The sequence below is a fragment of the Chelonia mydas genome, chromosome 7 (assembly GCF_015237465.2).
Source record: "Chelonia mydas isolate rCheMyd1 chromosome 7, rCheMyd1.pri.v2, whole genome shotgun sequence".
In the NCBI taxonomy this organism is placed as follows: domain Eukaryota; kingdom Metazoa; phylum Chordata; order Testudines; family Cheloniidae; genus Chelonia; species Chelonia mydas.
This window is the reverse complement of record NC_057853.1, coordinates 38337971-38360595: the sequence shown is the minus strand read 5'-3', so window position 1 is coordinate 38360595 and position 22625 is coordinate 38337971. Positions and strand designations below refer to the sequence as shown.

The window sequence follows — 22625 nt, the reverse complement described above, 5'->3', positions numbered from 1 at the left end:
GGCAGGAAGCTCACTTATAGTTTAATAAAGCTTCACTACTTGCACTTGTGATCTGCAGTGCACAAACCACTCATTCAATACAGTACTAAAGCATTTCTCATAACATTGTTTTACTGTTCAAGTGTTGGACTGTACATTGTTTACGGCTTTTATTTTATGCATCTGACTGAACCCTAATGAAGATTTTGATAACCGGTTTAAGTTCCATTTTTCCTTGACTTGTCAAGGTGACATATTTATAAATGAAATGTTTGTTCCATTATGTGATAGTACTTGATTTTGTTCCAGATTGGGTTACTGTACTCTGGCTCCAGATTGAAACCGATCATACAAATAGCCTTTGAGATATTGCTTTCGTTGCAGAAAAGGAATCATCAGTTCTATTCACATTGAACCCAATCCTGTGAATACTATGCACCTGAATACTAATTGCATATACATTTACGTGGACAATACATTTAAAGGCATCACTGTAATAAATGCAGGAAGATATATCCATTATATTTCTGACATAATGAACTTCTGTACTCTGGCATAATAAATGATAGAGAAATAAATACTGTATATGCATATGCAGAACACTAATAACATATGATAATTTAATTCTTATAACGAAATCTCTCTGCAGGCAGTTTGCACCTCCCTTCACGTTCTTGAAATGTTCTTTTGCATTTTCACAACTCATGAGCTCTTACAATGGGTATCAAACTAACTCATGCTACAACTATACACTGCATAGGCTAGATCCGTGGAGAGTGTCCAGAGTGCTAGTTATGTGCACATCTATAAAGGTGGCTTAAAGCAGAATCTAATGTTGCTTTAATGCCGGAATAGTCCTGTGCCAAGCAACAACCATCCCAAAGGGCAGATTCTGTAGTTAGCGGCTGCAGCGGCACAGGGAAGTCCCAGTCACACCCTGTTTCTGCTGCTGTGCAGATAGGGAGAAAAAGTGGTACTGCAGCCCCTATTGAAGTTCTAAGTAGCCCCCTTTTTAATGGGGTGGTCCTCCCAGGTCTGGTTACACCGGCTTTAGGACCGGATTCCCCTGGCAGTCCAGAACCACACTGGAACATCTGTCCCTATATGCCTGCATAAATTACTAGATTATGTTAAAGATGGAAGAAATAGTTCAGGCAAGAGATAAACCCATTTTTAGAACCAAATTTGAATCAAACCTTTTAAAATAAAAATTTAGTGGTTTTGTGTTTCTGGCTCAGCAGAACTGACAGTGACAAAATAGTGCAATATTGTAGCTAGGACTGTACTGTATGTAGTACTGAGTGTTGAAATATTTCCAATCATAGCTTGCAGATTCAAGGAGCCAGATTCAGTTGTAGCCAATTATTTCATTTAATCCTTTGAGAGATTTATTGTTATAGTTATGTATAATTAATCAATGTGTGATGGATAGGCGTAAGTAAGGTAGGATCATAGGCATATAAAGTTAACACAGTATTAATACAACGTCATTGATTTGTGGAATTGCACTTATATATGACAGTGGGGAATTTGGCCCAAAGGGTTGTGGGGGTTCATTTATATTCTCAAATGCTTACTGAAATGAAACTAAATTCTGAAGTTTAGTTGGGAGAGAAGGGCAGGAACACTAGGTGCTCCTGTGCTAGGTTTATATAGAAGTTGTGGACCAAACAGGACCCAAAGCATTCTGTCTATCAGTTATACTTATAAGTATTGACAGAGTTTGATTTTGACCCTAAAGCTCCAACGAAACTCAGGGAACTAGGTTCTAACCCTTGGTAGTCTGAAAACAACAACCAAAACTAAAAACAGAACAATCACCATCAAAACAAAAAAACTCCAGTAAATACTTGCATGAAATCCTGATCCCATCTGGAGTCATTATCTAGTCATTATCTAGTCATTATAATATCTGTTCTTCCATTTCCCTTCGTGGATCATGTGCAAAATACTGTGGGGTCTTTTATTTCACATGGGAAAGGCTAAACCAATAGACTTCATTAAAAATGTCCTGAAGATTAACTCCTACTGAAAAATATGGAACATTTTCTCTTTCCTTAGAAAGCATTTTTAGTCATTATCTAGTCATTATCTAGTCTAAATCTGTATGCCTATTTAAATTTATGGCTGATCTGCCAACCTCTCCCCTGGTTTGACTTCCTGGCATCTGAGCCTGACTTGACTCCTAGTGTCTGACTTCTCATTCCGATCTCCAGTTTGTTTCGTTCCTCTGACATCTTGGTATACTGATGCAACCTAACTTTGACTCAGAACCTCTGGCTCTGTCCACTAGGCCCTTTATTGAGGTTCAGCTTCTATCCTAGTAATTGTTAGCAGATGGCAGGTGAGCTTGTGCTTGTGCCTAAGACTCCTGTGGCCCAGGTTTCAAGACCTGTAGTGGTCCTGACTTGCTGTATGGCTGTCTCTTACATCAGGGCCCCAGTCTCTGCTGAGCTCTCAAGGCACTATACATAAGTAATAATAATAATCTCATCAGTCCAATGATCTAATTAGCCAGCATCCTGCCTCCAATAGCACTTGGCGCCAGATGCTCAGAGGAAGGCACTTAAGTACACTTTGGACCAGATACCTTTACCGTCCTAAGCCTTTTTTGAGAGACAATGCTTCTGACAGTTTGCTTGCCATGTAACTCTGTTTTCAGGAGTATGTGTTTGTATGGAATGAGTGCTCAGCAAGAAATACCAATTGATATGTCAATGGGCTAAGACACCCACAGGGAAATGTTGCTGGTGGATACATTAGTGGAAGTTATCAACAGTACTGACTTAATTTTCTCCCAGCAAATTATCTAAGTATTTCAAGAAGAAGATGTTGTGTCTCAAACATTGAACTTATGTGTGAGTGAATTAGGAGGTTAAAAGCCACAGTAGAGTGGACTGAAGATGAAATTGCTACAGGTATGAAGCTTAACACAGTATTAATCGAGTAGTGGGTGAGCATACCAAGCACACAAAGAAGCACTGAACTCTAATCAGGCAGAAGGATGGCTTGAACTCTAATTACCTGTGCTGCAGTCTTTGTTATAGTACAAGTATCAATTTTCCCTGTAGACCTTATGGATGGCATGATGGCTGTATTATTTTTCCCACAAAAAGAACTTCTAAAACAGATGGTTGAACAGTAACTTATGAGTGAGATTTAGCTGATCAGGTACTTGAGCATAAATGTCCAAAATGGTCAGAATGATTAAAAAACAAAAGAAAACAAACAAACAAACAACCCCACTTTCTTAAGGAACTGTACAGTTACTTAATTGTAATTGAACATTCTGAATTGTCTTCAATAGCAAAGAGGTATCCTTAATAAGTGTACAGAAAAGAGTTAGGTTTATAGCCGTGTACTGTACACCTGCCAGAATCTGGTCTTTCCACCATACCCTGCAGTGTTAGTGCCACTGCATACTTACCAGTCATAAAAAGGAGCATTGGCTGTTCCTACACCAAATAAGGATTACTATTAATTTCCCTTGCATTTGGCTGATACCAGCTCTGGACTAGGCCTGTAGGAAACTGTTTCATTATAGTTCATCCTATGGCACACACATGTTGATGAATACTGGGTTTGTGTAAATTAGGCTGGATGAGAAAGCCTTGTTCCAGCCATTCTGTGTGATTTAGATTAAAAAATACCTAGAAGAAGTTTCAGAGTAGCAGCCGTGTTAGTCTGTATTCGCAAAAAGAAAAGGAGTACTTGTGGCACCTTAGAGGCTAACCAATTTATTTGAGCATAAGCTTTCGTGAGCTACAGCTTCACTTCATCGGATGCATCTAGAAGAAGTTGTTTCACAATCTACCAACAGGGTTTAAGTGTATCTTTTTGCAGTACAATTTAAACAGGAAAGAACTGGAAAGTGGATGAAAGAGTCAAGTGTGATTTTAAACAGACATGGGGGAAGAAAACAGAAAAATTATTTACTCTCCCTTACAAGATAACATCTTTTAAATCTAACAGCTGTTTATATGTTTAACATAAAACAGATGCCCTGCCTAAGTGCAAATTATGAAATATTCCAATTTGTATAAAATGTGCAGTAATAAAAAAATATATGTTATGATAAAGTAAGACCCAGGGAATCTCAAATATTTTTGAGCAAACTGTCTCCCAGGATGAACACACACAAACACTCTCACATCCTCCGCCATTTATACATACACATGTTTATTCATAGCAAGTAGAAACATAATCTTGCCACTACAGCACAGCATCTGGAGACAGGATGTCAGGGTCTTATGTCTTGCTCTTCCACAGACTTCCTGTGTTACCTAAGACAAATCACTTAATCTTTCTGCATCACAGTTTCCCAATCTGTAAAATGGGAATCAATCATATCTTCATAAGTATTACATTGAAGTTTCAATGCACTTTAAGATCCTTGGGAGAGAGATTCTATGGAAGTGCAAAATCATCTTATTTATCAAATAAACAAATAGTTACACACTGGTGCCCTCTCACTCTCTCTAAAGCACTTTTGTATTATTCATCCTAATTCAAGCACAAACTGCTTGGCTTTGACTCAGGCCTGTGATTTGTTTTATATTTGCTCTTCAAAATGAAATATATTTGCAGTGCTTATATGGAAATATTTTCAAACTTGCTCTTAGTAGTCTTGAAAAGCATGGCTTTTTAACCAAAATGATTTTTTTTTATTTTGATTTACATTTTCTGGGGTTTGTTTGTTCAACAAAAAAAGAAAAACCCAAATCCCTGCCCCTATTTTTTAATAAAAGTTTCAGTTTGGGGTTTTCAAATAAAAATTCACTTTCAGAAAAACATTTTTTACCTAAAACGTTTTCAAAAATTGTGGAAAAATTAGTCTTTTGTGCAAAAATAAAACTTTTTTTGCAGGAAATTATTTAAAACACCCTTTTTTAAACCATTTCCTTCCCCTCCCCAGTACATTCACATTTCCCTACCAGCTCTAGTTCTGGGCTGATTCGCAGAGGTTCGGAGCACTCACACTGGGGGTGTGCAGCCCACATGTAAACCAGGTCCAGGCTTGCCTTTCATCCTGTGAGCGCATCTTCCCACCTATTGGAAGTGGGAGAGAGAGAATTAGATCATCCACTCCCGACAGAGCTGCGAGAAGACGAAGACAAGACACTGTTCCCATAGGGATGGGCATTTAACTAGGTAGGGGGAGGAAAATCCCAGCGAGCTGAGCCGAGCCCTCGCGCGTGGGAGCGCCTCAGCCCAGGCCAGCAGCGAAAAGGAGACGCACGCTGATGTTCCGGCTTCCTTCGCAAAGCCAGAGAGCGCCGCAGGGCGCAGCTCTGCCGGAGTTAGAGACAGGCAGAGCCAGCCCTTCCTTCAGCGGGGAGGGGCACCGCCACAGACCCCAGGAACCAGCTGGGCACGTACCTCCGCGCCACCCGGGAAACTTTCTTCTCCGGAGAGGTGAGGCGAGCCGGCGGCTGCCGCTGCGCAGGGCTCCTGGCAGCAGGGACGGGATCTGGGGGAGGGAGCACGGTAGCTGCCCCCGGCACGCACACCCTGAGAAAGCGAGCCAGAGCCGCCGCCTGTCCCTGGCGGAACCAGCAAAGCTCCCTCGCTGCCTGCCCGGACCCTGCCTGAGAAATCAGAAGAGGAGGAGCAGCAACAAGCGTGCCCCGGTCCTGTCCCAGCCCCTGTGCCCCCAGTCAGGGGTGGCAGGCTTGTAGAAATGGTGGTGCCGCCCAGAACCTGCCCCCGCTCCCCCGCAACTCTGCCCCCGCCTGCCTAAGGCTCTGGGAGGGAGTTTCGGTGGGGGAGGGGGTCTGGGGTGCAGGCTCTGGGCTGGGGGTGAGGCTGTAGGAGGGGATGAGGGGTGCAGGCTCTGGGAGGGAGTTTGGGGGTAGGAGGGGGTGCTGAGGGAGGGGGTGCAGGAGTGAGGGCTGTGGGATGGGGCTGGGGATGAAGGGTTTGGGGTGTGGGAGGGGCTCAGGGCTAGGGCAGAGGGTTGCAGGGTGTGGTGGGGGCTGGTGGGGGGAGGGCTGCCGGGGGGAGGGCTGCCATCGCATGGGGCCTCCTCCCCTGCTGCAGCTGTAGCCTGACTGGGGGTGAGGGATGGGGCTGTCCCTTGCCCAGTGTGGGGCAGGAGCGGTGACTGTGGGAAGAGGGGGCCCCCTGTGCTGGTGGAGGGTCCCGCCGGAAAGGGGAAGGGTCCAAGGTGGGAAGGGCAGGGTAAGGGCAGCCTGCCCTGCCACTGTTGAATGGGGAGCCTTAGGACCAGGAGCCAGCAGAGTGGAGACAGCATGGTGCTACAGGGGAGAGTCAGGGATGCTCCGGGCCGGCCGCAGGGGACAGCAGTCAGGGCCGGGGGAGAGACCCAGCCCCAAACATTGGTGGAGCCAGGCCCCCGGACCCTGAATATTGCTGGAGTCTGGGTACCATGGGCCCATATAACTCCCCGCCCCTGCACCCAGTCCCAGCCCCTGTGCACCCTGGTCTCGTCCCAGCCTGTGTGCACCCTGGTCCCACCCCCTGTGAGCCCCAATCCTATCCCAGCCTCTGGGAGCGCAGTCCCAGCCCTTGTAAGCCCCAGTTCTGTCCCAAACTTTGTGCTCCCAGTCCCAGCCCCTGTGAGCCCCAGTTCTGTCCCAGCCTCTGTGCAGGGCCGGCTCCAGGCACCAGCTTTCCAAGCAGGTGCTTGGGGCGGCATTTAGAATGGGGCGGCAGTCCGTGTCCTGTGGTGGCAATTCAGAGGCAGCTCCGCCTCTCTTCCCGCCGTGGCAGGTTTCACTGGCGGCGGCAATTCGGCAGCGACTGCTTGGGGCAGCAAAATTGGTAGAGCCGCCCCCCCTCTGTGCACCCCTTCTCCTCTCCCGCTCCACCCTTTGCGACCCACTGCCCTGCCTGCCTGTATCTGCATGCGTTCCTGTCAAGTCTCAGGATGCTTGTGCTCCTTACAGCACTGCGGAGCTGGAAAGTTTCCCATCCCCGTCCGAGCCCTGTAACAGGGATTATCCAAGGCAGAAGAACTTCCTCCTTTTAGTCGGTGAGTTTTTTAATCTCTCCTCCTCTCCCAGCCTTTTGTCCTTTCTGGGAATGTTACTGGGAGTCCCAGCGTGGTTCCCACCCTACAGGCGCAGGCTGCTTCTGTCCCAGAGCCAAGGGAGCCAGGGAACACTGGGAGAGGTGGAACGAAATGTAAACCAGAGAGCAGTTAGGTGACAGGACTTCAGGACACACTGAATAGTGACAAACAGTGCCTTGGCCGTCTTGCGATCGGTAGGGAGCAAGCCCTTGGTGGGGCAGGAATCAGGTCCCTGTACGGCAGGAAGGGCTGGGAGGAATGTGGACAGGTGAGAATGGGAGCAGAGTTCCAGGATTAATAATGCTGAAATAGAAATACAGCAAGGATTGTAGTTTATATAGAATCCCAGAACTAATGTGCCTGCTGAAGATAGCTGGCACATGCCCTACATCCTAGAAGCAGTGGGAGTGATCTTTACACACATACCCCTCACCTGTCTTTTCCTAACGTGCCATAAAATGATGTGCATCTGATCCTGGGTGGGATGGCTTGCTTTGGAAAGTATTTTCCCAGTTCTGGTCACTGAAAGCAAATGGCAGAAGCTGTCTGTTCGGTATCAGGAACTCTTCACAGCTAACACAGATGAGCATACTTTGAGAGTGTGAACCATCCTGAATAAGCTCTCATTTTGCATTAGGAATTGTGGTTTTGGTGTTAATTGCACAGTATAGAAAACGTTATTTAAAGTTTACAACTAGACAGAGTGGAGCGCTAATGCCAAGGCATTGGTGGTTTATACCATCACCAGATGAGCATGTCTCTAAGCATCAGGGAGTAGCAAGAAAGTGTTCTAACTTTGGTTTGCTGATTTGTTTGTTCCCTGAAACACATTAATGGAAAATGTAGGCTTTCATTTGTAATTCAGCACAGAGGAAATCAAGCTAATTATTTTATAAACAAACATAAATGAGATGTACAAATCTAAAGTCATGCACAAACTATGTTTGTTCAGAAAATAATCAGCAACATAATTGTGGCAAATGCTATTGCTTTGACCAGTTTGTTCAACGAATCTAAGCACAAAATATTCTGACACATAAGTGTTTGTTTAAGTAGAACAAAAGGTCCTCAAGTCATGTTTAATATTGTATTATAAATTACTCTTTGGGTCTCAACAGAAGGTGAAAAGTTCTTGTAAATATTATGGTCAGTACTTTTGAAAGGACATTGTATGTGTCAGTGTTGTAAATAACATCATGGGTAATGATATTCTAGAGGTGCCTTTTAGTGGCACTGTAATTAATAATGGTTGCTGGAGTTTTCCAAAAGGATCTGATTTCACTCTGCAGAAGCAAGACTTATAGCTGAAATCCCGCCCTTCACTCAGAGATAGTGGAGACTACATGTTTCCAGTCTAACCTCCTCAAACAACGTTGCCCTGTGGTTTATGCCTAAACTGACAGTGTTAAACCCATGTTTACTTTTAAATAAATGAATCTGTTTTGATATTGCAAGAATTAGATACATGTTATTCAGCCACTTGATGATTTTACATATCATACTGTAAGCACTATAATGCATTGGGCTAGATTAGCTAACAAAACCTTACTCACGTGAGCAATCCTCACTCATGCCATACTCCCAATGGAATCAGTTAGATTTTCCATGTGAGCAAACAAGAATTTGCAGGGTTGGGCTATTGATTTACACCCAATATTTGTTTACCTGCAGGTTTTAAGATGTGCATATACCCATGTCTCTGTCCAGGGTCTGTTGTGAGTGTACACTGATAGTATCTGTCTGTACAATTACCGATATTGCATGTGTTGACATCTGAGTTTGCAAAAAAGTTGCCCTTACAGACTTGGAGATATAAAAGTACAGTCTGGGTGGAGGCCCTTTGATAATGCAAGTCTTTATCCAGAGTACAATAGAAGGAGTTTTAGCTTTAACTGAGAATTCCTTTGTTTATGGAGTTTTGTTGCACTTTTAAACTAGAGAAATGTACTTTTTGTAGTTTAAAACCAATGGGCTCAAGTGCTGAGGTTTGTCCAAGTTGTGCTTAGTACATCATGGAACACAATATGGCTTTACGTTATCTCTGTTCTTCCTCAAGCTGGGGGCCCGATGACCACTAAGGGCCTGTCCACACTAGCAATTTTTTTACTTTGAGATAAGTGATTGCTAATTAACTTGAGCTATCTAACACTTTTCTAAAGACTAGTCTTGATACTGCCCAAACATTTCTGATAGATATTAGCCTGGATCAAACATTTGGGAAATATGCAGACTAGCCTTTACTAAAGTATTCATGACTTCAAGTTAATTACTTAAGGCTATGTCTACATTACACACCAGTGCCATTAGCATATAGGGTATGTGTAGCTACATGCTGCAGTGAAAAGCATTCTGCATCCACACTGTGAAAGGCTCTGGCATGGGAGAGACAGGAGGGAAAAGCTTCAGCAGTTCCCCAGTGCTGGAGCCTATCACTGTGGCTGGCTGTGAAAGGCTTAGACAGGGTGAGGCAGCTGGGATAGGCTTTTCTGATCTGCCTCCCTCATGCCAGAGCCTTTCCCTGCGGTGGGGAAAGTCTCCAGCAGCAGGAAGGCAACAGGATACTACAGTGCTAAAAACAGCAGCATAAGTGGGGAGGCACAGCTTTGGCAAGTGGAGAATCATGAAGGGTATGTACTCGGGCACATACCCTACCACTGCAAGTGTGTCCGTACTCTACTTGCCTAAGCCATGCCTCACCAACTACACTGCTATTTATACCCATGCTAGTGGGGCTATGTGGGTATGAACACTACACGCTGCTGAAAGCAGCACAAAGTACAGCTGTAAAGGTTAAAAATCTCCTGTGTAGACAAACCTTAGGATACAAAGTGTATTTTAAAATATGTTTGCTAACACATTTGAACTCACTTGATTTAAACTCTAGTGTAGACAGAACAAACTGGATTTGAACATGTCCTAGGTGGTCTAAGTGAACCTTGGGCTCTCCCTAGACTGCGCCTCACTGTAAAGTAGAGCAGCCTCTGATGTATTTTTCACCAGCTGCCAGTATCCCTCAAGGGCCATTCCAGCAGTCAGGGATTTTGGGGCCATAGACACCACACTCCTTTTACCTGACCATGCCCCACACACACTAGCTATAGAAGTCACTATTGTAGCTCTATACTAGTGGCTCTCAAGCTTTCCAGACTACTGTACCCCTATCAGGAGTCTGATTTGTCTTGCCTACCCTCAAGTTTCACCTCACTTAAGAACTACTTGCTTACAAAATCAAATGTTAAAATACTGAAGTGACACAGCACACTATTACTGAAAAATTGCTTACTTTCTCTTTTTACCATATAATTATAAAATAAATCAATTGGAATATAAATATTGTACGTACATTTCAGTGTATAGTGTACAGAACAGTATAAACAAGTCATTGTATAAAATTGTAGTTTGTACTGACTTCGCTAGTGCTTTTTATGTAGCCTGTTGTAAAACTAGGCAAATATCTAGATGAGTTGATGTATCCCCTGGAAGACTTGTGCGTACCGCCAGGGGTACACGTATCCCTGGTTGAGAATCACTGCTCTATACCACTAAGGATTCCTTCAGACAGCAGGAATCCAATGGCCAGATCTGCCAGGTTTATGGCTACCATGTGCAGCTGGAGTGACACAGTATGGCCAGAAGTCTCCCAAGGATATGGCCCATTGCCTTTAAAAGTAAAACTAGTTTCAAGCATATCAGGCAGAGAGCAGCTTTTCAAATTCAAGGATGAAGGTATCTGGTAAAATAGGACGTAAAATGAATCAGCCAAATTAATCCCTGGTGTAACTTCACTGATGCTGTTAAACTCCAGTCATTTTAGTGAAGTTATACCAAGGAAGAATATGGCCCAGTGTCTTTTTCATTGCTTGACAGTTGTTTTCCTAGGAGTAGTTTAGTGTATATGTGGCTAAGGTCAGCAACAACATTCCTTGTGTTGTTCACAGCCAAAAGCTTTACCGCTTGGACAATGAATGATTATATAATAAAAGAGACAATCTGTAAAAAACTGACAGTTGTGTTCTGTGGACAATCTCATTGACAGCTCTGAAGAATCTGCATTACATAGAAATCTCCCTTGTTTCAACTATCACAGAGAAAAGATAATATACTAAAACCCCACTCTGAACAGTTATATCATAATTGCTTAAATGTCACTTTTAAGATTCGTACAGTGAATCTGGTTTTGTTTGTTTTCATGGCATGGACTGAGCATTTTTTCACATGGCTAGTTAAGTAGTCCATCAGAGCACAAGCAACACACATAGGGTTTTAATTAATTTTCATCAGCATTGAACAGGATTTGGGAGATTCATATGAGCACTGTACAGGAAGGGATCAGTCCTGCAAGCTACAGAGTGCCTGCTGTGTGGTGTAGTGCCCTCAACTCCTGTAGAAACCTATAAGCTTTGAGGGCAGTCTCCAGCTTGCAGGGTCTATGCTTGGCCAAATAGTATTTGCCAAACCAACATTTTGACATATTTAGGCCATTTTGGGTTCATGATACAGAAATCTTTCCCAATGTCTTTTCTATTATTATTTAATTTATATTATGGCACCACCTAGAGAACCCAAATGGGATTACATCCATGTTCTTCTAGAACTGCATATATGCACGAGACAGTCCCAGCACTGAAGGCTGCAATTGTAGTCACTGTTCACAAGTATTACCAGCTTGCTTGGACGAATAATTGTCAGACAATGTCTGGTTTGTGATCTATTCATAAACTATTCACTGTAACTATGTGCTATTCATTATTCTCAATCACTGGTGTGTGATTGGTCACACAGTATTATTTTTGCTCTTTTGATTGGTCAATGAAGCAATAACAGAAGGAGAATGAAGAGCAAACACCACATTTTTTGGGTAAAACTTTGAGAAGCTTTCTGGGTACTCACATATAATTCCAGGGTCATCTATACATGTTGTACATAATGAATACTATGACCCACTGAATTCAATGGGTTATTTATTTGTATATAAATATGATTTTTTCATTATTCAGACAGATCTAACTGGCCACAAACAATCCTGTAAAATTGTTACATCTTATTAATTATTTCATTAATCAAAACGTATAGGCTATACTCACTATCTTGATAAACATGCTGATTAAAGATGGGTCAGAAATGGTTTTCCCCTCCCTTGAGAGTTTTTGAGATTTCACAGAAAATTTCCCATCCTGAATCCAGATGAACACAAAGTGAAATGTTGGAATTTTTCATGAAACAATAATCCAAAAAAATAAAAAAATTGGATTGGGTCAATCAAAACTTTTTGTACTGATCATTTTGAAAGGTTTCACTTTAATGTCAACTTTTTTTAGCCTTTTTTCCTTTCAATACGAAAAATCATTTTGAACCCAAAACCAAAACTTTCCATTCTGAAAATGTCAAAACAGACCATTTTGATCATTTCAAAATTTTTCATTTCAGAATTTTTCAAATCAGGAGAGGTATCGAAATTGAACGTATACCACAAATAGTATCAGTTTTGAGAAATCAGTATTTTCCAATGAAAAAATGTTTCATTGGAAAATTTGGAATGAGCTCTACTGTTAATGCTTCTAAAGCTCATCAATTCTAGTAAAAGAATTCTCATTCATTATAGAAGGCCCCAATCTTCTTATGACCCAAAATAACACTGTCTATGAATCTTCTTGTCTAAGCTGTCTGTGGTAATCCCCATGTCTACCATTAACTGTGTGTTTCAGTATTCCAAGAATTAGTTGTGCATTGTTCCGCCAGATGGATGCACATGTTATTGTGCCTCCACCTCCACACATACCATTCAAGTGCTGAGAATGGCTTGGAATGCTCTGCTCGTCCAAAACACCTAGTTATTTTTCCTTCCATTTGTGATATGTGGAAAGACTCATTTATTTTGTATATAGTAATTAGAGCTGGTCGGAAAATGGTTTCAGTTTGTAAAAGCAGCTGCAATGTTTCGTGAGATTTGTAGTTCAGGTTCCTCATGGTTCCTTTCTCCTTTATATACCAGGCTGCCTGATCATCTCCCATGATGCACCACAGTTTGGTGTGGAGAGTCGTGGGGTGGAGAGGCAGTGCAGTGTGGGAGTAACATGCCCATGATGCATCAGAGGAGATGAAGTCGGGCTGAGGAGTCAGGCACACAGAGGAGAATGGAGACTAAGGTAACCAAACGTCAGCTCCCAGGAGGCAACACAGCAGCATTTTTCAATCAAACTATTTAGGTTTACAGCCTAAAACCATAAGCTTTTTGGGCATTTGGTTTTTCAAACTTTAAATTTTCCACAGAAAGAGAACACTTTCTATGAAAAAAATGTATTTTGTAAAAAAAACAAATTTTCCATCAAGAAACAGGTTTGATGGAAAATTTTCAAACAGCCCTAACAGAAGCATTTCCTTATGTTCTTATGAAATAAGCTGGCTTGCTGATTTCACAGCACTAGGTTGATCAGTGCATAAGAAACTGTAATTAACGTTTGAAAGAGCTTTGAACTATTCTGTATATTGGATGTGACATGCCTGGAGGTCCTTGTTCTCATTATAGACCCCATGGTACTTTTCCCAAGAGTAGGATTGTTTAGAGTAGAGTTCCAACGTCTTGGCAGAGCCTTGGCCTGCTAAACCCAGGGTTGTGAGTTCAATCCTTGAGGGGGCCATTTAGGGATCTGGGGCAAAAATTGGGGATTGGTCCTGCTTTGAGCAAGGGGTTGGACTAGATGACCTCCTGTGGTCCCTTCCAACCCTGATATTCTATGAACATTCCAGTATGATGCTGGCTCCCTAACTGTTCATTTTTACACACACAGAGTTTATTTTATATTTGTATATAATATCAATTACAACTGGACATTACCAATTACCAAATCCATTACTAAACAAATGTCAATTGCCAATTAGAACTAATTACAAATAACTACTTAAAATACCAATTGAGCAAGCTGAGTACCAATTAACCAAAAGCCTCAATAAGCAATTAGAATAGTAGTTGCCAGTTAGAATACCAACTACCACTTAAAATACCAATTTAAAAACAAATTACCAATTCACAATTTATAATATATAGTAAAAAATAAAATACAATTTAAATTAAATAAAAAGGCAATAAAATAGAATATCAAAGTTGAAATTCTTTGACTTTATTATGTCATATCAGAATGTCCTGCCATGATATATAATATGGCATTGCATAGTATAATAGTCAAAACATTTTGACTTTTATAATTAATAGGTTCATAGCATTTAAGGCCCGAAGGGACCATTAGATCATCTAGTCTGACCTCCTGTATATCACAGACCACTGAGTTTCTTCTAGATACCCTTACACTAAGCCCAGTGACTTTAGTTAAACCAAAGCATTTCAGTCCTCAGAAGACTAAAGTGTGGTGAGCCATAGGCAGAGAACACAAGAGACTGAAGTACCACCAATGCCCAAGGCCCCTGCAAAGGAAAGAAATTGATTTGATGAGATGTGACCCTGTGATTCTAGCAGGTGATCCAAGCCCCATGCTACCCAGGAAAGCAAAAACCCCAAAACTCCAAGATCTCTACCAATCTGACATGGGAGGACAGCTCCTTTCTGACTCCAAATCTGGTGATCAGTTTGACTCTGAGAATGTGACTAAGACACACCAGCCAGGCATCTAGAAAGAAGATTCTTAATATGGTACCACCTCAGAGCACTATTTCACCCTGTGAGTGACCTATCCCCAGCTGTGACCAATCTCTGATACTTTACAAGAAGGGGGAGGGGGGGTAGGAGAGAGAATACATCTAGGCGATTGTGCATCAGGGAGGAAAAAATCCTTTCTGACACCTGCATGTGACTGGTTGAAGCCCTGAAGGAGATTTGATTACAGTCATTGTCATAATGCAGAGTTGCAAGTGTTATGAGCATGGTGCAGGGAATCCAGGCAATCGATTCGGTTCTATCCGTTGCCAATGAAGGAAGGGGATGATCAGCGAGATTCATAAATTTACAGACGCACAGATTCTAAGGCCAGAAGGAGCCATCACAACCACCCAGCCCAATGCTGGATTAAAGCATGTTTTTTAGAAAGCTCCCTGATCTGGTTTTAATGGTGATGGTGAATCCACCACCTCTCCTGGAAAGCTGTTCCAATGTTTCATTGCCATCACTACTAGGCAGCTGTATTTATTTCAAGGTTGAATTTGTCTAACTTCAATTTCTAGCTATTGGATCTTTTTATGCCTTTATCAACCAGGATGAAAAGTCCCCCACTATCCTATCTTTTCCATATGTAAGTATCTATACACAGGTTTCGAGTAGCAGCCGTGTTAGTCTGTATTCACAAAAAGAAAAGGAGTACTTGTGGCACCTTAGAGACTAACAAATTTATTTAAGCATAAGCTTTCGTGAGCTACAGCTCACTTACTTGTTTTCCAGCCTCTGGATCACTGGTGTGGCCATTCTTTGACCTCTCTCTAGTATTCCCTCACCCTTCTTGAAGTTTGTGGACACCAGAACTGGACACAGTATTCTAGTAGCGGTCTTAGCCATGCTCTGTATAGACACAAGATTCCCTTCCCTACTTCTACTTGATATTCCCTTTTTTATATAATCAAGGATTGTATTAGTCCTTTTTGCCACAGCACTGCACTGAGCACACATATTGAGGACTTAACAACTATAACTAATTAATTAAATTATATTCTTATATACTCAAGTTGATAATGTGAAAATGAAACTACTTTGACCTTATTAAAATGAAAATATTTTGATAAGGTTGAATCAAAATGTTTATTTTTCTAGTTTTGCAATACATTTCAAATTTTCTATTTTTTTTTTCATTCCAATTCAAAATCTTGGGCGGGGGGAGGAGGAATTTTCCCTTTGAATGGGAATTTCAGGTTCTGACCAACTCTGCACTGGAGGTGGGTTCATTTCAGTGGCAAGTGACATGATTCCAGAATATTGTTTGGTAAGGCACTGTGGAATACCTCAGGATGAAAGTTATAACATAAATGTAAGTTGTTACTAATACTTGATCATATTTTCCCTCTAACATCGGTAGTCATGAGCCAGTGATCCACATTTTTACATTTTAGTTTATCATATATTCTTTACCTGCCTTTCACAGGCTTGTTGGAAACTTTAATTCATTAATGTTTGTGAAGTACGTGGAAAACTGCATACTAAAGGCTGTACTGTTCTAAGGAGACCTGCTAATGATGATGGAGGATTCCAACCGTCACACATTAGGAACAATGATAGGTAAAAGCATCAGGATTGCATACAGTCATAAGAGACAAATTTAAATTGAGGAAAGGTAATTATTGTTCCATTACCTGAACAATAGCATTAACTTGAATATACTGCTAGAAGAATTGCAGCTATAAGGTTTAAAAATGAAAGGATTTCTACTGAAGTAGATAAGGTCTATAATTTTCATTTAAATTCTCTAGGTTCAAAACACCTGCAGTATATTTTACAGTGGCACAATACAAAACAAATATTCCTTCTCCAATGGAGCAGTTGATTTTTGAAATCTGTTTAGGATTAATGCTTAATGTTAATGTAAACATTTGGCATATGCAGACCCAGAAAACTGCACAATATCATATTTTAATGATAAAATTTTGAAAATCATAACGTTGGGGAAATGCTGCATATACTATGTTAGTAAATTTACCAAACTCCTCCTATACACCAGCTGCAGAAATAGCCCAAACCTCACATTCAGCTACGATCAGACTCATTAAAGCCAAGAGTCTCAAAGAGCTATGGCTTCACTACAAAAAAGGTGTGGTTTTTACATCAAGATAGTTGACTCAATGTAAAATCTTAATGGACACAAGCCTGGGGTAGATTCACATCTCATATAGCTAGTTGAGATGTACTTAGAACCCCATTCCAGGGTTTATGCCAGCTAACTACACTGACATAAAAATTACCTGTGCCTTGTCTGCGCTACGATTTACACTGAGGGCACGACTCACAGGGATTAAAAACCTGTGGCTGGTTCCGGTCAGCTCAGGTGGCTCAGGCTCCAAGGCTGAAAAATTGCTGTGTAGACATTTGGGTTTGGGCTGGAGTCCTAGTTGTGGGACTCTCCACCCTCGCAGTGTCCCAGAGCTCAGACTCCAGCCTGAGCCCAAACATCTACCCCACAATTTTTAGCCCCACACCCTGAGCCCTGAAAGCCGAAGTCAGCTGACCTCAGCCAGCAGCAGCCATGCCACAGGGCTTTTATGCCCATGTAGATGTACCCTAAAAGAGCTTTCTTAAGTTAGCTATCTCCATGTAAAAAACACATTTTTCTTTTTGCAGGGAAGGCAGATCTTCAGCTTTCTACTCCTGAATTATGACTCCACATAATTTAACACTGGAAGCAAATACATATGGGCCAAATTCTTTGCTGCTTTAACTCCAGTAAAGTTACCCATCCCCAGAGAATTTGGCCCAGTAAATCCAAGGGAAATCATTATTGTAATATCCTTTGTTTTACTGACATTCTTATCAATCTAGAAAAACAACGAGGAGTCCGGTGGCACCTTAAAGACTAACAGATTTATTTGGGCATAAGCTTTTGTGGGTAAAAAACCCACTTCTTCAGATGCATGGAGTGAAAATTACAGATATAGGCATAAATATATATATTGGCACATGAAGAGAAGGGAGTTGCCTTACAAGTGGAGAACCAATGTTGAAGGCCAATTCAGTCAGGGTGGATGCGGTCCACTCCCAATAACTGAGGAGGCGGTGTCAATACCAAAAGAGGGAAAGTTGCTTTTGTAGTGAGCCAGCCACTCCAAGTCCCTATTCAACCCAAATGGATGGTGTTAAGTTTGCAAATGAATTGTAGCTCTGCAGTTTCTCTTTGAAGTCTGTTTTTGAAAGTTTTTTTGTTGAAGAATGGCTACTTTTAAATCTGTTACTGAATGTCCAGGAAGATTGAAGTGTTCTACTGGCTTTTGTACGTTGCCATTCTCAATGTCTGATTTGGGTCCATTTATCCTTTGTGACGGGGCAAGGCCAGATGGCTATAGAAAAGTAGTGGGAGATACATATATTAGCCCCAGGCTAAACAAATCCCTGGTACCAGGATAAGTTAAATGGCTGCTGCTTCAGGTCAATTTAGACACCTGGGGCCAATTAAGAACTTTCCAGAAGGCAGGGAGAATGCTAGGTTGATTGGGACACCTGAAGCCAATCAGGGACTGGCTGAAACTAGTTAAAAGCCTCCCAGTCACCCAGGTGGGTGTGGATGTCAGGAGCTGTGGGAGGAAGTTGTGCTGTTGGAGAGATTGAGCAGGACACACCATATCAGGTACAAGGAAGGAGGCCCTGAGGTAAGGGTGAAGTGGAGCTTGAGGAAGTGGGGGCTGCTGTGGGGAAGTAGCCCAGGGAATTGTATGTGTCATGTCTCTAAAAGGTCTGCTACCATAGCTGATACTATTAAGGTCCCTGGGCTGGAGCCTGGAGTAGAGGGTGGGCCTGGGCTCCCCCCTTTACTCCCTTCCCCCCACCCGATTAATCACTGAGACTGGGAAACAACAGAGACTGTGCAAGGGAGGATAGTTTCTCCTCACCTCCCTTGCTGGCTTATGATGAAAATGGCTCAGTAGACTGTGACCCTTGTCTGTAGAGAGAGAAGGGTTACGTGGAGGGTCACAGTGAGCCTCTGAGGCTAGCAAAATCTGCCAGGAAATATGGGACCCATGGAGACAAGGACAGAGCTTTGTCACACCTTTTACATAGAGACTGTCTGGTTTGGCCAGTGTACATGGCAGAGGGGCATTGCTGTCACATGATGGCATATATCACATTAGTAGATGTGCAGGTGAATGAGCCCCTGATGCTATGGCTGGTGTGGTTGGGTCCTATGATGGTGTCACTAGAACCAAACCACATAGGACTGGACCTGATTCTGAAAATCCTCCTGTACAGAACTCTCAGTGACGACAAATTATATTGAAATTCTGTAAGGATCATGCTGGTCCAACTTTTTTATTTCATTTTATCAATTCCAATGACTCCTTAGAGGAAATAGAAATCTTGTAATCTGTGTGAAGTTAAAACGCTGAGTTTTACCCATCTCCAGATTTTACAATGACAATAAGTGTTTTTGAATTATAATCGCTAATTAAAATGAAACTCCCTCTGTTTGTGTACAGTCTAGTTCTAACAGAAACTGTTAATGACCAGGACGGATTCAAACTCAGATGTGTTAGAAACAGGGATGTGACTTGATAGTTAAAAGCACCAGGTTTTCTTTCCTTTTCATGAATTTGTTCTTTTATTTATAATTCTCTACTGTTAACATATGGAAATCACTTAGGGACAGGTTTAAATCAATGCTGACACCCCATTATTTACCATTATTTGAACAAAAAGATGCATTTAAAGGTACTGCTGGTAAAGCTGTATTTATAACATTTAAAGAAAGACATTTTATACAGTAACAAGGCTCTTATGATACAAGAAAAATAATAGTGCTAGGCAAAGAAAGATTTCAAGATACTCTGTAAAGGTGGAGTCAGTGTTTTGTTTTTTTAATAAAGGCTGATGCATCCAATTATGACAGATGACAGTGGCTCCTCAGTTTTAGGAATGAAGCAATAGTGCAGAAAACCCTCTCATTTATAAGATAAAGTTAAAGAAATTAACTAGCCACGTTGCTTACAGATTTATATATTGAACTGCTACTGAAATTCCATCCATTTACATCAATTGTTCTAATATTTGGCTGTGACAGTGCTTCTCTTTACATTGATGGACAAGTACAACTACTCTTTACTCCCAATTCACAGATGGGTAACAAGGCACAGAGAGCTTAAGAGACCACTTAGTTCAGAGCTGGGGATACAACTTAGGTCTTCCACTCCCCATCTACTGGCTCATGCTTCCTCCTTGATGAAAACACAATTAGACGTCCAAGTACAAAGCCTTATGCTGAGTTAGCCTACTTCAGTGTACTGTACATTCCCATTAGAGATTAAAACATGTTATCCCATCTTCAGGCTTCCAGATGAGTTTTTAAGTCACAATGACCTTCCAAGTCTCTGAACACAAATAATGAAGTTATGGGAAGTAACATAAGAGGAGCCTACGGGAGACTTCCAATAATTTTTCACTGAGAACACGATTTAAAAGGATGCTGGCAAAGAAAGTGAGCCATTCTCATAAGTGGAGAAGTTTGACAGGATTCCAGGTTCGCCCCTCAGAGTTCAGAGTGTTTTGTCTAGGATCATTCAGAAACAGAAGCTATAGTTCTATTAGTACATTTCCTTTGTCTGGATATGGGAACAATGGGTGACATTAAAATATGTACTAAATAAAGAAAGCCTTTTATCAGGAAAAACAGGTACATATGTTTTATTGACAGTTTTATTTTAGGTAGGCTAAAAATATTCTGCACATGAAACTACTGTCATACTGGCAACAGGAGAAAGAAATGAGAGATTCCTTGGAGGATTCTCTTGTTTGGTGTGGTTGTGATATCCAGGGATGTGATGTTGGAACTAGAATCAGATATGATGCTGACCATAAGATAATATTTACAATCACTAGCAGGATCCACAAGCTTGGAAGGAGTTAATTGCTTACCCCTGCAGATTAAAACTATCAATTTCTCATTCTACCCAAAAACCCAGCCCCAAATATTTCCATCATTACTCATCACAAATTGAAGGGAGTGAAAGTTAAAACTATAGGACATGTTGCACATTTAGACAAATGTTGCACTGTCCGTCACTTCTATCTGGTAATAATTAATACTAAAGAAATATTTTGATCATCAGGTTATACTTTTGAATCTTAGCTTGTGCAGCCATTAGAGCTTCAGCAGCTGTCTTTGTGGCCCAGTACAAATGTATTTTGGCATCTCTCTCCTGTTTCTCTAAATAGGAGGATCAGGATAGAAGGCCTTGAAATTGTGTGGGGTAGTTGCCTCACCCAGTAGCTTGCACAGAAGGTAAAAGATGGGGAGTATAGTGGCCAATTAACATAATCTCCTAAAGATCCAGGGACAGGCCATCAGAAGGAAGCTGGCTGTGATGATAGACCCAAGAGGAAAGTACACAAAACAACAAACAGCTGCATTGTGTAGTCCCTAACAGTAAGTGAGCTGCACACATATAAACTGGTCACACACATTTCACTGGATTATGCTTTTTGTTTCTGCATGCGTGTTGGACATTTTGACCCAATTAATAAGTGGCAAGACACACAAACCCTCATCTACCAGTGACTGTTAACACTTAAATCGTTCAATTTAAACGTAATTTGATCCAAGCCTCTCTGGTTCACCTACATACACGTTTATTGCTCACAGAACATCTGCACCACTTATTAATCAGGGAACTGATAGTAAAAAATCAGCCTTCAGCTTACTAAATAGCAATAGCCATCAGGTGATTCTGGCTGTTTTTCTTCAGAAGTTTTTTGGAAGCCGGTCAGGACATGGTCCTGAAGCATCACTGAGATGGACTTTCCACATGGTGGTGAGACATTTCCTCATTTTCCAGTCATGGTTATAAATGTGGTGAGCTGGAAACTGGTTTCCTATAAGTTAAAGCTCTCTAATCTTCAAAGCGTCTGGGCACTTTGTGTAATACTAAGATTTATTCCTGATAGGATGATGAATCCCATCCTGCTAGAGCAGTTTGCATTCCTCAGCCACATAGGGATGGTGTAGAGCTGTCACATGCTCAATATGCACAGCCATTCAACTTTTTTTTTTTTTTTTTAACAGACAGCAAAATCCTGGCTAAGCTCACCAAGAGTGTGCCAGAGTAATGGAAAGGTGGAGCAGAACAATAGCAATCAAGACTCTGGCACAGAGGAGGTTGCCTCAGAGGTGTGTGGGATCACTATGCTCTGCAGCACTATCTTATCTCCTCCTCCTCTCCAGCACTTGCTATCCACCATAGCATGTGCCCAGAAAGCTTGGCCTCAAGCCATCCACTCCCACCCCCGTGAAGCTATGGGATGGTGTGGAGGCATATCAGCCAGCACTCTTCTAAAACTCAAGAGTGTATCCTCCTTCGTTCCTGAACAGATGCAGAGGGACAAAGAGGCTCCCTAGACACCCCCCGCACCCCCAGTGCAGTCATGCAATGCATTACATGGATTTTACACACTAGCAAGAGTCATACATGATACAGTGACACTCTAAAGAGGGATTACACATGCATACTGCAGGACAAGCGTGCACAATTTTCTGTATTGGGTAGGGCCTACAAGACAGGGGAGGGAGGCTGCATTTCTGACATGAATGCTAAAAGTTAAGAGCAACAAGAAAAAGCATGCCCAATATGCCAGTTTTACAGCTTAGTCATTTTAGTACACTCGCTTTCATTTGATCATCATTTGATGATGATCTAGGGAAGCAAATGCAATAAATCCAAATTAAATCCACAAAACCATCTGTTTTCTTATCTCAGTGAAGTCAATGTATATGTTCCAATTATTTCTCTCAGTAAAGCCAAGAAAGTCTGGAAAATAGACTGAGCCCTTGATCATCTTACACATCGCTTTCTAGGCAGCAGCCTGGCCTGGGGGATGCATGTGCTCTGCTCTGCCCTGCCAGCCGGACCCAGACACAGCTTATTTCCCATTAATGTATTTTGCCTTTGTTTCTTGGCTCCCAGATTTGAAAGGCACCGTGGA

At 41.8% G+C, this 22625-nt stretch overlaps 1 long non-coding RNA gene and 1 other non-coding gene across 3 annotated transcripts in view; one reads left to right on the top strand and one right to left on the bottom strand.

Moving 5' to 3' along the window:
- Positions 1 to 5617, bottom strand: part of LOC114018668 — a 21112-nt gene extending 15495 nt beyond the window's left edge. Inside the window, exons 1-2 of the long non-coding RNA XR_003563942.3 lie at positions 5359 to 5617; positions 4914 to 5028 (exon numbers count right to left, since the gene is read on the bottom strand). This is a non-coding gene — a long non-coding RNA (uncharacterized LOC114018668). The remainder of the gene's footprint in view (positions 1 to 4913; positions 5029 to 5358) is intronic.
- On the top strand, positions 4904 to 22625 carry LOC102946617. Of its 2 annotated transcripts, XR_006292253.1 has the most exons (5): positions 4904 to 5394; positions 6888 to 6973; positions 11570 to 11740; positions 13005 to 13158; positions 21709 to 22625. It is a non-coding gene; the product is annotated as an uncharacterized LOC102946617 (transcript). The 2 variants fall into 2 exon arrangements; XR_003563941.3 differs by lacking the exon at positions 11570 to 11740.